Source organism: Glycine max, chromosome 6 (genome assembly GCF_000004515.6).
Source record: "Glycine max cultivar Williams 82 chromosome 6, Glycine_max_v4.0, whole genome shotgun sequence".
Classification (NCBI taxonomy): Eukaryota; Viridiplantae; Streptophyta; class Magnoliopsida; order Fabales; family Fabaceae; genus Glycine; species Glycine max.
Window position 1 is genome coordinate 7,180,849 of NC_038242.2, and position 13,792 is coordinate 7,194,640.

At 31.7% G+C, this 13,792-nt stretch overlaps 1 long non-coding RNA gene across 1 annotated transcript; it reads right to left on the reverse strand.

Moving 5' to 3' along the window:
- Window positions 1-9,170: 9,170 nt before the first annotated feature.
- On the reverse strand, window positions 9,171-13,792 carry LOC100812025 (auxin-responsive protein IAA8). Its single transcript, XR_005891966.1, has 7 exons — window positions 13,634-13,792; window positions 12,073-12,519; window positions 11,779-11,984; window positions 11,465-11,691; window positions 11,220-11,361; window positions 10,097-10,158; window positions 9,171-9,478 (listed from the first exon to the last, which is right to left on the reverse strand). It is a non-coding gene; the product is annotated as an auxin-responsive protein IAA8 (long non-coding RNA).

Consider the following 13,792-nt stretch of genomic DNA (forward strand, 5'->3'; position numbering starts at 1 on the left):
TTAACGGACATAAACTGTGTGTTGATAACTATTAATAGTTATAATCTATGACACTAGTGTCTACATGTTACATGTTGTAAGTTTTCATTCTACTTGTACGGTTATACCTTCGTATAAAATTACTTTTTATTTATTTTTTATATGCAAATCACTTCTTATTTAAGAATAAGTTACCTTAAATATAAAATTTAAAAGTATTGTTTTGTGATGGATTAGATTCGGTTAAACTCATGAGTTAATCTAATCAAATTTAAATGGGTTGAATTGAATATGTTTTTTTAAAAAATTCAATTCATTCACAAACATATTGATTTAAGTGAAGTCAACCGATTAAAGTATTTGAATTTATTTATTATTTTAAATTATTTTTTTTGATAACTAAAATTTAATGGCTCACTGTTTATTAGAGGAAAAAAAGACTTAATGTCATAATCATTTGTTGTCGTATCCTGCTCCTTCTCCACATTGATAAGTGAAATAGATTTGGTTTTTAGGATGGAAGAGCTAAGCGACATTGATAAGTTACCTTATATATATATATATATATATATATATATATATATATATATATATATATATATATATATGAGTGACAAATGTTAGTAATATAATAAACATCTTAAATATTTTTTTATTGGCTGGAAATGATAAAATTTGATAGGTTTTATATCATATTTAATGACTATCTTTTTGAATTAATCATTTTTAATAAATTTTAACTAATTTTATAAAATATATTTAACAGAATGTGTATTAAAGAATATATTGTTAGCATTCCTCTGCTGTGAGTTAAACTCATTATTTTCACATTAAATATGAAATATTTGAACGGTAAAAAAAAAGTTGACAAATGATATATTGATATTTGAAAGCGTACCTAATTAGTAATTTAGTCATTGACTTTAGTAAATTGTATGACTTAATCATTGAATATTTAATTTTTAAAACTTTTTTCTATGATTTATCAGAACTAAAATGAAATGAATTTAATGATTTAAAAACTAAATCATATAGCGAATAGTGGATTTGGTATAACATTGTTGACACACTCTTACACATTTAAATTGAAGCCAATACATATTGCAATGTATCTTTCCGGTAACAAACGTAATTTCTTGCGTTTTTAACGTGTCTTCAAACACACAGTAAGTAAATAAAATAAATAAATTATAAACATAGTATAGATAAATTATTTCAGTTTTAATAAAAGCCAAGAATTCTCAAAAATAATTTTGCAAGCTACTAAACAAATACACGCTAAAGAAATTCTAATAATACTTGGGCCATTTCAGGTTTAAAATTCGAATTTGCCTTCTACTGACTCTTACCTTTGTTAGTTGATAGCTCCTTCTCTTACAAATTTTGTTCACTAGTCTTAACGAGAAGCAAGGGCCCCTTTTATTTTATCCGGATCATAGAGGTGGGACCCTTCACACTAGCAATGGCCCCACAAGTATGATTGGACCTATTGACCTAAGATCAACGGTAGAGATTGTGTACTAGAGAAGCATGGAGATCAAAGTCATTTTTGTATTTTAGCCACTCAACAAGCATGCTCGTATATTCACCCATGAGGATGTGACTCTTAGTCTGTTGGGTCCTCAATTTTCCAAGGTTCATACAAACACACGTACCGCCACGCCCTATCAAATTATCTAAGCATGTTTGTAAATTGTGACATAATGCAGCTCATTTAGTACAATCACAATTTGCAAAGTCATCAAGACTCGACATGCTTTTCTGTTTGAAATATTCGTGTCCCTCTCCTATTTATTAGAGAGGACACCAATCTCAAACCACTTCAAATTCATTACTTCCTATCGTATATGTGAATAGCCTTGTTACAGTTTTCTTTATTTCATTTTCACCTGAATCCGTTGCTTTGCAACAGTCTTGAAATTATATTATCAAAGCCCCCTTCAAAAACCTTTCACTCACCATATATGTTGTGCAATATTAGGGAATTAAATACACCATAGATTTACTAATGGATAAGAAGTAATCATATAAATAAATTTCATACTATACTTTAATTAAAAAATTATTCAAGTTGTTTTTTTTCTCTTATAATAATATTCAACTTTTTAATTTATATTTAACATAATTTATCTTGCACTTATAGTCTGATAATATATATATAATCATATTTGTAATTTTCATCTTCAACTTTTTATTTTTCTAATCATTAATGTCATATACGTAATCATTTGTACTATTTTCCTTAATTTCAAGAACATTAGTCATTAGGTGTCTCGTATGCACCTACTCCCTTGAACCTGGAATTAATTTTTGCTAGCCATATTTAAATTTTTGAATTCCTACTCTGCAAGTATAATATGATATCATAGTCTCATAAGTAAACTAACTACACGTCACGTTTGTATTTAGCTTGCAAGAGTTGTAGCATTATCTAGTATTTAATCCACATAAAAAGAATCTAGATAGCTTTACGCAATATCCCCCCCAAAAAAAATCCGTTTTGAAAAATGCTGGTGACAATAATACCAGATACTATGTTATGATCTTTCAATTCATGCGAAAGTTATCGCTTGTTAATTGCACAGATAAAAGAGCTTTCTGGGCCGCACACTGAGGAGCCTGGGGAGTTCTCAACAAAGAGACATTAATTTCAGTGCATAGTATCTAATTATCTATTGCCATAAGAGTGATGAACATGGCACTGATAGGCACTTGCAAATTTATATTGTACCGTATATTTATTAGACTAATGTCATGAGCGTAACATGCCAAGAACTGTGTATTAATTTCTCGTTTGGTTTAACTTTTGGTCAAAGACAAGGCCACAAGTAATAGGACACAGTTTTGTCAACTGAAATTTGTTACAGGGTGATCAATGCAAACCCATTCATTGATTCATTCTTCACACTTAAGCTGCTTTAACTTTAAAACGAGGGGGGGTTCAAACGTTGTGTTACAGGATCTAATCACTAGGAGTAGGACACTACTCCACAACAAAGACATAACAATGTTGCAATTAGTGGTCGGTCATGTGGATTGCTTTGGCAGCAGGTTAGATTTCAAGACACACAGCACAAAATTAGCGACGACCCCGCATGGTTGTGTTTCCTCTATCACTATCTGATTTGAAATCCTGATTTGAAGTATCAAGGTCAGGTAAAGTGCACAACCGGGGTCTCTGTCTAACAAAATTTTTAGGTCAATATGATATTGTTGGCAGTTACAAAAATAACATTGTTTTTTTTTTTTCTGTCAACAAAAAAGCACACACCCTTATTGAATTAGCCTTAGGCCTTCCATATATAGGGGGCAGTAATTTTTACATTAAGTTCACTTAGTGCAGTAGCCAGTTTGTCAAAAGTAATCAACTTTTTAGATTCTAGTGGGAGTGAGGGTCGGCAATTAATTAATAGTATGCCAATAATTTTCTTCTGTGATCTTCATGGTTCATGACTTTTAATTGCAACTACCATTTCTAACCACTCCAACTTCCTTCAATCATGCAATGTACAAGGAAGGTAGAGCAAGTCCAAGAGAACTATAGTTGGCTACCATCTTAGGCCATGTTTTGCACCTTGCACATAATTCCCTTCTCCTATTCATTTGTTTAATAAGCATTTATTTCTATTATTAAGTTTTCAAACAAGGAGATTGGGATGAGGTGGGGTCCTTTTGGTGTTGAAATTCAAGGCTATTCTAAACTACTTGTCAAATAAATAGTTTATAGGTGATTTGAATAATAGGCGTTTAAATCAGCAGAATAAAATATCTCTCCTGACTACATTTTTTGCACACCCACCAACTTTTGGGAGATAATTTACTTTGGTCTGGTAACAATTACTTCACATCCAGCAAAGTATGGGTGTTTCTTAACCTTTGCCATCCCCTGCTGCTGCTGATTTGCACCAAGCTCTACATGGATGCTGTCACGATATAACTCTTTTAATGTGAATAATTGAAGGGATGGGCATAGATCTTGCTTAGTTGCTGGCGGAATAAATTGGTAATTTTTTTTTATCAAATCAATTATATGGTCAGATATTGAATATCGAACGTGTCAGTTTATTTTTTAATCCGGGATATTTTTTAGCTGAAAATGAATGACCAATTTCTTCAAGTATCTAGTTTATTTAAGAAATCAATTTCTCTTGGTAGATATTTTTCATACATACAAAGATAGAAATCAAATCCTTGATCACATATTAAAAAAACATAAGATATTTCTATTTCTCACCCATATATACCATACTATATATATTACTCTAATGTGTCAGGTTATAGAACATTAGAACTTACTTGGAATAATAAGTATAACCATGCCTTCCCACTGAAGCAGTCAGCAAATAAGGCAAAACAGATGACCACTACATTTGTACCATCCATTCCAACTGAGTAATCATGAAAATAGAGACGTTCAGCTGCAACCTATGGTACCTATGCTGCATCTTGAATTGAGAGCCTAACTTATTTTAAAATAAGTACAACAAATTAAGAGCCTTTCTTGAAATTAATTTATACATGTACCCTGCAAAAAAAAAAAAAAGTAGTTGGATATCGCCAAAATTGATTGGGTAGTTTTTCTAATGGATTTGTTAAGCGTTGACAGGTTTGTGTATGAGACAAATCTGCTACACTAAATATATTAATAGCTATATTTTTTTGTTAATATTCTGATGGTTTTAATTAATATATTGAACAATATTGTGAATGGAAGTAATGGTGGTTCATGTATTAGCAAGTTGACTTGAGTGAGCCTTGAGACCACATTTTGCATCCGTCTTGAAACCACATGGGATGATTGTCAAAACAAAATAATCTGATTGGTTCCGAGAAGATAGAAAAATACATAAATGCATAATAATACAAATATGTATCAAGCGCATATCTCATCTGTCATAAATCATGTTCTAGTTTGATTGAATAAGAATCTTTTAGTTTTATAATCTTTGAGAAAGTAGTATTACTTTTGTCTTTCTCTTATACGCCACAAGCGTACAGTAAAAGCGACCTGATATTGTTATCATAATTATAATTATTATCACAATTATTTTTGTTTAAACCAGGAAGTAAGCTAAATAAATATATTAGTTTGAAGTATTTCAATTGATCGTAATCCGATATTGCACCTGCTTTTGAATGGAAAGACTAAGATTTGAATCTAATATCTGATTATTGTGTTCAGATTGCAATAAACAATTAATTGTTGAAAGTATTATAAGGATTTTTTTATCTTATGATTCAAATTATTTTCGTAGTAACATGTTATATGAAATATTAATTTTTTCTGTAAAAAATAAAATAAAATTGGGTGGGCATGTTATATGAAATATACTAACTTATACATAGATCTTTTAATTTCGACATGTGTTTTATTTATATTGTGAAAATCATATACATTGGACATTTGGACCAGCTTAGTCGGTTAAATTAAACACTTAAACCATTAAGCTTAATTAACTTAGGTTTGGCCCAATAGAAAATGAGTCCTAAAACAAAAACTTAATATAATTTTTTTATACTTTAAGGAAGATGATATATATAAGACCTTTTTAATCAACATTTGAGACCTTTTAAGATTTAAAAAATTAATAATATTTTTTTATTGGTGAACCTAAAACTTGAATTTTAATCGACTCGAACAATATATTTTATGCTTTATAATATTTTAAATTATGTCATATAATTTAATTTGCTTGTGTATATGAAATATATTGTAAATTTGACAGATTTAAATTAAACGTAAATATATTTTTATTTTCTTGCTTTATACACTTTATTAAATTCGAATAACTAATAAATCATTTTTCTATGATCTTTGAGTTCAACTAACTGATAAACAGTTGAAGGGGTTGTCTAGCTGATTCACTCCTTTTTTGAGTTCTAACTTCTAACAACATTATTTAATTAATTAAGGCTTAAATATATTTTTCCGGTTGTATTATAATCTATTTTGATTTTACTACACTACATCATCACTTAATCTAACATTTGGCTAAACTAGAAGAATTGTTAGATGAGCGAAACAACAGCTATTTAGGTTGGTACGCACGCATACTCACCCATCACCATTTTCCATTGGACCTTTCACGTCATGGTTCATGGTTGGGCCTTCCGCTTAAAAAATCACATAAAACGAAGTTCAAGATTGACATTAGAGAACCTTAGTTATTGATAAACTTTTATTTTCCTATTTTCTTGCAAACTTTGGTATTCCTTTCAGTTTTATGCGGATAAAACAATTAGTGAAAACTTAATATATCACTTCAATACAAATACATGTGTATCATAAATGTAAAATTTTAGCAGAAATTTATTATATTTCAATAAAAATTATTGATATTTTAGACAGTACTAGGTCCACAGGGAAGAGCCCAGTGCCTCCCGGCCCACTAATCATGTAAGCATAACAGCATCATACAAACCAAGATAATGTTTTCCACCTTGACCCAAAAGGAGCAAATGCAACCAATAAAACCAATCAAAACCAAATCGTTTTGCATTTCATCTTTATTATTAACTAAAAATTGACAACTAAAAAGATCCAGGTGTACGAATATGGGGTAATTGTCTAAGGATTTAAACTATGTTGATTTAAATACCAAAAGAACTATATTGATTCAAAATTTACATTTTTAGTTTGAATAATGTACAAGGAGCATGTTTATTTTTATATAACTAAAATTTATGGTAAATAAATATATTTTAATTTATAAAATATATTACAATTAAAATTGTTAACAAAAATATATTTTATAAATAATTTATATTTTGATGCAAGATTGTTTTTAGTTACTGATATTTTCTTTTAAAGAATATTAAAATTTAATTTAAAATAAGAAAATGATAGATTAAAAGAGATAAATAATTAAGAAAATTGACTATATAGATGAAGATATAAGGATAGTGATTTAAGATGGTCAACAAAAATCATCAGGTAGGTCGATTCTACTGTGAGATCACTTCTCTAACAAGATTGTCTCCATTTGGAGAATATCTATGCTCTAGTAAAAAAAAAAGATGGTTAAGAAAGAAATATTTTTAGCTTTATGATAAATGAATTAAATTGGAAATTGAAATCAAACAGTATATTTCAAATATAAAGAAATTCTTGATTATTTTACGTATTATATTTTTTAGTATTATTATAATCACCTGATATGTATATTAAATAAGTAGCTAAAAAATAAATTACGTTTACTTGCCCTAACAAAAGAATTGATTTATAATATATATTAAACTTATAAGACATTTTTGTTTATGATTTTTTTAAAAATTTATTTCTTGACTTAAAAAAATATCATTTATACTATTCTTTCTTCAAGTTTATTTATTTATTGGAAATCCAAAGGCCGAACTGCTCACCAATCAAACGAGGAGACACCCCTACAGTAATCCCACAGTAAGGAACCTACCCCTGGCCCTAAGGCAGGTAGGAGAATACACGTACGAAAAAGGTGGGGAAAAGATTAACATAAATATTGGTTTTCAAAATCTGAGACTAGTATAATTCTATTCTCATGCATTTTTTTATTTATTCAAAATATTCTCATATAATATCATAGGCTAAAACAAGAATTTAGCCAATAAAAATGTTATCATTCCGCGAATTCAAGATTACATTCTTTTCAACTTAAAAAAAAAAAAGAAAAAAAGATTACATTCTTTTCGTTGCTTCTTATAAAAGCCTCCTAAGTCCGTACATAGTATATATTCCATGATCTATAACTTTCCTAGTGATCCATTTCTAAATTAAACTCATGCATATTCTTATTCTCTATTATTATTAAGGAGTAGAAGATATGACATAGGAGATAAGAGAACAATTATTTTGCTAGGAAATAAATCGTGGCACTCTTCTTGGATATCCTGAACTCAACCGCTTGAGCAAGATCTTTTTTTGGTAAAGGGCTTGCCCTTTTTTTTCATATTAAAAGTTTAATTTTATTTTATTTCTGTATTTTTCGTACTTCATGGCTCATGCGACCACACTCTGAATTTCACTACGACCAAATGGTAAATTTTCATCAGAAGTTAGAACTGCACAGTGAAACTGTGTATACAAGATCTGCAATATTTTCTATAAACTTTAAAGACAATGAAACAAATCGATTAGACTAGAGGGCACATGCTCCCTTGCTGTGTTTCCTTAACCACGGTGGACAGAGAGAATCATATGCATAGGACGAATGTGACTGTGGATGCATTTCCCAAACGAGAGGTACCTGAACTCCCACTTTTGCAAGACACCCTCTAATTTAGAAGAAAAGACTTGAACCAATACGTACATGCACCAAATTTATACATTACTCAAAACCCCTTTAATTTACTCAGTTTAGCCTCGAAGTGGGTATCTAAAACAACACCTTTTTGTTTATCAACCCTCATAGTAATAATAAGTGCATGTTTAGTTTGTAGTTAATTGTGTGACGCTCGTTCTAATATTGAATAAAAACAAAAACAAAAATAAAAGTTCTAATACTTTCACAAAAGTATTCTTATTTTCCACCTGATTTTCAATCACGCTTTAAAACATGAAGAAATAGTAGCCTGCTATGCAACTTAGTTTAATAGCAATCATGCTCTAAAACAAGACGAAATAGTAAAATGCCCCCTATTAGTTGAGGCATGCAAAACACGACTAGGGTAATAATAATTGTCAAACACACTGGTGACTGGACCATAAACCTCAATCGAACATAGAACTAGAGCCACAAAAGGCTAAAAAAATTGCTCAGAATGTCACGCCACTGCTGTGTGTTGGCCCGTTTAATTGAACAGGATGATCCACCCACTGCAACCTATGGTCAGAGCTTTCACATGCTTGGCTCCTAGACCCCCCCGACAACCATATCCTATATGTCTTGACAAAATCTAAATAGTTCAACTCCAAGGTCCAGGCTCAAACCTCAAAGCATCACCAAGCACAATTTATTAATATTTTGTTTCTACAAATTGGTGTGCAAACATGATGTAAAGAACTAGTAAAAAAATTTCATGATCAGAAACATCCACCTAGCTTGGGAACTCTACCTTTTTCGTGTCAGTTTTTTGCTAGATCCTGACAACCGTATGCTCTTTTGTATAATGACTTTGATAAGTGGCAAACAGTTATGGCAAAGGGACATACTGACATACATTTTTCTTTCTTTCTTTCACACAAACATAGGACACCCCGTTGAGACGCTGCAAAATTAACACATCAAAGATCCTTCAACCATAACATTAACTCGGGTACATAAAATATAGCTACTCCCACAGTCAAGTCTTAGAGTTTTGTTAAGTTTTATCACAACAATCTTGAAAAGAAGCTTACTAAATCATAAACGCCATGACAACATAAAACGGACACATAATAAACAATAGAAGGATTATGGCAGCTTAGTATGAGATTCTATCCAGTCCCATATGCCTTCAGTTCTCGCTTCCAATACACCATGTTCGAAGAGGAACACTGGTACTGCCTAGGTTCTGCTCTTACATTTTTCAACAGCCCTGGGAGCTGCAAGTAGGCATAAAAAAGTAAATTTAAATAAGACTAAAAACTTTTGGGTACAACTCATGAGAAGTTGAAGGAAGGTTTCAAACAACTGGGAAAGAAAAATATTTTCAACTTGGTTTCTATGATTGTCTTCTGATTTCTGCTCACTCCGAGTTCACATTCATAAAGTATTTTTCTAAAATTGGAAAAATAGCTCACTTCTAACCATATCTGAATTCTGAACACAATTTCTATAAGCATTTTTTAAATCACATATTTAGAATGCAAAACAAATTCTTTGGAAAGAAGTTGTTTATTTTCAAACTTCAATTTGGACTAGAACTCGTGTATTGTAGTTGTAGCCGTAAGACTATTTGATTACTAAGATTATAGATATAATTTATACCTCTATTCTACCACCACTGCATAATTGAAACAACTAGCTACCAGGCTATTTGAAATTTTTTATTACATATTGATTGCTAAACTATTTAACCATGTGGTGTGCAATTAATTAATGAACCAAACGCTTTATAGCTTTATTGCTTTTCCTTTCTTCTATACTTAGCCGATTTTCAGACAAGTATTATGTTTAAAGTTAAACTTAATTATGCGACATATGGTGTTGATAAAAAATACCTAGACCAATGGCATCAGAACTCTTCATGATCCTCAGCCTCTTGCATGTTTCAATAAACATCCTGCATCTCGTCAAGACATTGTTTGAATTAGTTTGCAGAGAAACAAACATGATGCAACTTCATTTCATGAAAGATTTAACAGGGCATGTAAAAAGCTTAACCCTATCTTATATGAAAATGAACTTTATCAATGTAAAACTATACATTATTAGGAAACAGGCTAACACATTATTGGAATAACCAGAATATTTCACTTGCAATGACAGTTTTTATCCTATCACACCATATAATTCATGGACATTGTAAAATTTTGAAATTTGTAATTGCCATTAGATCAAAATTAAATGTCCTAGTTTCCCACAAAAACACATTATGTATTGTTCTTTAAGAGAAACATAAATCAGATGATGGATTTACATGTCAAAATTCAAATAGTTAAACAATCAATCTTTCTCCCAAAAGTTGCTACAGACATTCTAGTACCCACAATTTCAAGTAACCTGAGGCCACATAAAACTGCAATTCTACAAGTATGCTCCAAAAACAAAAAGCAGCTTCCCGTAGGCCATGGCAGTCACTAGAAAAATATAATTACAAATGAAATTTGTTCTCCAGTCTTAATAATATTAAATTAGTCATTGTGCATTCAGAAAATTCCTTTGAAAATTCATAAAGAAATGATAACACAGGAAGGACAATTACTCTGCATGTAACACTACAGAGGTTTTAAGTTGACATTTGGCACGGACAACAGCAGAATATTGTTTTTTCCTTGAGCAATCAAAACAAATGTATCAAAAATGAAGACATAAATGTTTCATAAGTCAACTGTAATTATTGTAAACAAGAAAAAATACTATATTAATCTAATCAATATGGTGTCCCACTTAGAAGCATAAAAAAAGCCCAAGTATCATATAGGACACTAGTATAGCAACCATTTTTGAAGTATCAGTGCTTCCTAGCTTCCTTTCCAAGACATGCTAATATGAATTAAAACTACAAATGTACAAGAAAACAGATTTCTAGAATATAAAGTTGTTACCTTTCAGGATTTTATTTTTGAAGACTTTAAAGAAGAGCTAATGGAAAAGCAAGTACAAAAATGAATTAGAACTTACTCCCAGGGAACATCACCCACAAGCATCCAATCGCCCTCTCTGTCCTCATATGTAAGAACATATTCTGATCCATGAAGAAGGTCCTTCAGCTTGGTTTCATTCAGCATCTCCCTGCCCAGAATTCCATGAGATCCACATTTACCTGAAATCATACCAAAACAAGCAGTAACTGGATCCAGGCAGACTGTTCATACATAAATAATTGAAAGGTCAAGTTTTTCCACATAAAACTAATTCTTTCTTACTCATAGTAAAACAGCTGAACATCTTTTCTAGAGCAGAAGATAATTCTGGATATGTAGAGTAATTCTTCAAGTCTACTTTCCTTAAATAGGGAGCACCATCCATACTGACCTTGACAAACAGTGCACCAACCCCCACTTTTCCATCAACTTCTTCATTGTTCTTTGAAGTGGTAGCCAATGAATTTTTCCGGAATGATCTTATAGGAGGCCATCCCACAACCTGAGCCCTGGCACACAAGGATGATTAGAGGTGATTTCCTCAGTTAAACCTAATTTCCCAAATTTAATGTGATCAGTTAAGGTTTTCCACTTACTTGGTAGCTGGTGCACTGTTATTATTATTTGCAGAACCATCAATAGTGGGTCTAGCTTCATTGGCCTTTGTTGTTGCTACTTCTTTCATTTTGGTTTGCTGAACTCCAACCTTCTCAAGTGTAGAACCAGGTTTTAATCCCAAGTTAGAAGCAGGCCTGGGAGACAGTATCGGATTGGCGGCCTCCGAATCAACTAGGAATTTCCCCTGCATGATAAATTGGAGATTTTTAGTCTGGCCAAGCAAGCATTTAGAAAGTACATGTTCTTCATGTAAATAATAAATGGTTGTTTACCTCTGAGGAGAAGCCGTTCATGGCATCAGAGAACCCTCTTTTGTTTCCCAAAACAGCAGTCTTGGCTGAAGAATGGTGATCATCAGTCAAAGGACGCAACGGAAACAAAGTTTTTTCATCAAATTGAGTTGAGCTTCTTAAGCAAAGATCAGAATCTCTATCAGGAGACTGTGATCCTGGAAGCCCGAGCCTGAGTTCAGTGGCTTTCAGGTTCAGATTACTTTTAGTCTCTTCAGAGAAGGACGGAACCGAGCTGTCCACAGAAGAACAATCAGATAATCCCATGTAGTTGCGCTCTTTAAATTCTAAGCTCTTGAGACACACACTTTCCATGGTGGTTGATGAGGAAACCAACAAAGTGACATTGCTTTTACCCTCCTCCTCCCCTATGCTCAGCACTGGCGGAGACATCACAGTTTAACCGAAAGCACCCAATTTTGTTGTACCCTATCAAACAATAACACCATTTGACATTGTTCATAAAGCAAATTCAGTAATCTCAATTATCTTAAGTTACATGCCACAACCTTCAAGATCGGCAAACAAACAGGAAACAAAAATGGTACACTGGAAAACAGTTGCCACACTTGATGTATAAACAACCTCAACATACAATTCATCTCAGAACTTCTATAATGTATTGAATTGAAATATTGAAGCATACCTTTGTTCAAAATTTCTTTGCTTTGTGCCCAAGAAGCATTAAATTAGGCTTAGCAACAATCATCAGAGTATGGATTTTTTTAATTTTAATTTTAATAATGCAAATTGCAAAGTTGACAACACGGCTTTGAGAATTAGAAGCAACACACAAAATAATAATTATTAATTAAATCAATAAATAAACAGCGAAACATGAGAAGATAAGACAACCTTCGTTCATTTCTACCCATGGTCACATAGTGCTCACACATGTATAAGGTAATTATTACTTTTCGGTGGAAAGAAGTTAAAAACTTCACAAAAAATAACTGTGAAGGAATAAACCATAACTTTATATATATATATATATATATATATATAGAGAGAGAGAGAGAGAGAGAGAGAGAGAGAGAGAGAGAGAGAGAGAGATGGCCAAGGAAGAATTCTGAATTTATGAGACATACTCTTCACTCAATAATTTGACATCTTCTATAAGCAAACTTCAGCAGAGAAACTACAAACAGTAGGTTCTTTAAAAAAAAAAAGAATGGAAGTGACAGAAAATTTAAGTGAAGAAAATTGAATGGCTGAAAATTCACAAACTATCAAGTAAAAAGAACTCCCTCCAAAAACGAGAAAGAAAGAAAAAAGACCATACTTGTGTTAATGCCCAGAAAGGAATTTGGAAAAGTATTAATAAAGATTGAATTTTTGTTTTCACCCATTAATGGGAAAGACAAAGACCCATGCCAAAGTTGGAAGCATGAAAGCAAAAAGGGCAAAAACAAAGACACACACACCACACGGGGTTGGTTGCAGAAAGGTTCCAGAAATTCAGAATCCAATTGTTTGGTTCAACTAACAAAAGAAAGCAAAACGTGGAAGCAAAGCTCACAAGCTGAATATTAAAACGTTTTACCTGAAAAAACAGCACAGATCAGAAAGGATGAAGAAGAAGAAGAAGAAGAGTGAGAGTGAAACTTTGAGATGAAGAGAGAGAAAACTAAGGACCTTCCATGGGGCATAAAGTAACAAAAGCTTTTGCTGTCGGATGTGAAACTCCATGCATTAAAATATG